We start from the raw sequence: 2,184 nt of genomic DNA on the forward strand, positions 1-2,184 counted from the left end.
ATTTTCAATCATTTAATTGAAAATTATATGGAGCAGATCAAATTTATTACTGGTAAGTACTTTAAATTGATGTATAGAGGAGCATGGAACTAACTTTCAAATTATCTCAAGACATATTTAGTGAAGGTGAAGATTTGGTAGAGGATACCATTGACGAGGTGAATGAGGATTTGCTCATTACACTAAACTGTCGTAGAGGTATAGAAAATATTGTTCCAAAGTCAATTCACTGGTACGATGATATTTTAACCACAATGGATGACAATCGGTTCCGTCAAATGCTGCGTGTAGACCGAACTCAATTTACTCATTTATTGACCCTCATATCAAGTGACGAAGTTTTTAAAAAATGTAGTGGCAAGCACGCAGAGTATTTAAGGCATTTTTAAAAGAATTCCATTTATATATACGAGTATAAGTATATTGGCCAGATAATACTGAGCGCTCTTTAGTACGAGAAACGTTCAACGAACTACCATTTTGTGTAGGTTACGTGGATGGCACTGAAATAAAACTCGCCAAATCACCAATAAAAATCATGAAGCGTTCTTTTCCTGAAATCATATATGTGCAATTAAAGCTCAAATGATTTGCGACTACAAGCTCAAAATTCGCGATGTTGTCGTTGGCTACAGTGGCTCTACTCACGATGCAAAAATATTTAAAAACTGTTCACTAAACAAATATCAGCCAAGATTTTTTTCAGGACAGGAGTGGATTGCTGGAGACTCTGCTTACCCCCTCAGTAACATAATTATAACGCCCTACAGAAGCAACTCTCAACAATTTGAACTACCTAAAAGAAAAAAATTCAACAAACAGCATAGCAAATACCGTGTAAGATTTGAACACTGTTTCGGCTTATTAAAAGAGCGATTTTGCAGTTTAAAAGAGCTCGAATTCGAAATAAAAGTAGTCAAAAATACTGTAACGAATGGATACTAGTATGCTGCATTCTTCACAATATACTACTTGATAACAGTGAAAATAAGAATTTTAACAAGATTACAAATGAAGACATTTATGAAGAAGAAGTGGAAGAAAGGATCTCAAGTAGCTTCGAATTAAAAAGACAATCGTTATATCATCTTATGTTTCCAAATACTGTTTTATTAAATCAAAAATTATAATTAAATCAAAAATTAATTTTTCATTTTTATATATGTACATAAAAAAAGTTGTATCACTTCAAGTTATCACATTTAGATATATTTGTACATTCTTAAAAATTATTATACAAAACATACATATAAAATTGTTACATATTATATTTGCACTTTAGTTCAATCATTGCCAGTCTTTCTTTTTGCTCTAACTCCAATTTTTTTATTTCAAAATCTTTATTTAACTTTTCTCTGTCCAATTCTAGCTTTAACTTTTCCAAATTTAACTTTTCTTTTTCAATTTCTATTCGTTGCTCAAAAAACTGTTCTATTTTCTTTTGTATATCTTTAAGTTCACTAAGAATATTTTTTGGAGCACGTTTTTTCACTTTTTCGAGGAACGACGGAGTGATAGGAGGAACTGTTGCTACCTCTACTCCTACTATTGTCTGTTCTGCTTTGTAGTTTAGTGAACTCGATGGTTCCGCAGATGATTGTGATGATTCGGCTGGAATTTCTACTACCTCTACAAGGTCTGCAAAATCGCTGCAGTATTGTGACACTTCAGGGTTGTACGACACAATTGGCTTCGGATTTACTCCCAAATAGAATCGAAAACCGTTCATAATTCGGACACATTTGTGAAAGTTTTACTGAAAGAACGGAGAATTATTAAAAAACCTAAAAAGTTTCACTTAACATTAAAGCCGCATTTACCTTTTATTGGGGAAACATCATCGCCAACGTCTATACCAGCACCCGTCGATTTGCGCCACTCCTCAGCTTTAATATAAAGGGTGATTTTTTAAGAGCTTGATAACTTTTTTTTTAAAAAAAAAACGCATAAAATTTGCAAAATCTCATCGGTTCTTTATTTGAAACGTTAGATTGGTTCATGACATTTACTTTTTGAAGATAATTTCATTTAAATGTTGACCGCGGCTGCGTCTTAGGTGGTCCATTCGGAAAGTCCAATTTTGGGCAACTTTTTCGAGCATTTCGGCCGGAATAGCCCGAATTTCTTCGGAAATGTTGTCTTCCAAAGCTGGAATAGTTGCTGGCTTATTTCTGTAGACTTTAG

The 2,184-nt window shown here is 33.2% G+C and overlaps 1 long non-coding RNA gene across 1 annotated transcript; it reads right to left on the reverse strand.

Annotated features, from left to right (window-relative positions):
• Positions 1-1,250: 1,250 nt before the first annotated feature.
• On the reverse strand, positions 1,251-1,858 carry LOC125777411 (uncharacterized). Its single transcript, XR_007422292.1, has 2 exons — positions 1,821-1,858; positions 1,251-1,756 (listed from the first exon to the last, which is right to left on the reverse strand). It is a non-coding gene; the product is annotated as an uncharacterized LOC125777411 (long non-coding RNA).
• Positions 1,859-2,184: the final 326 nt, after the last annotated feature.

The sequence above is a fragment of the Bactrocera dorsalis genome, chromosome 3, assembly GCF_023373825.1.
Source record: "Bactrocera dorsalis isolate Fly_Bdor chromosome 3, ASM2337382v1, whole genome shotgun sequence".
Lineage (NCBI taxonomy): Eukaryota > Metazoa > Arthropoda > Insecta > Diptera > Tephritidae > Bactrocera > Bactrocera dorsalis.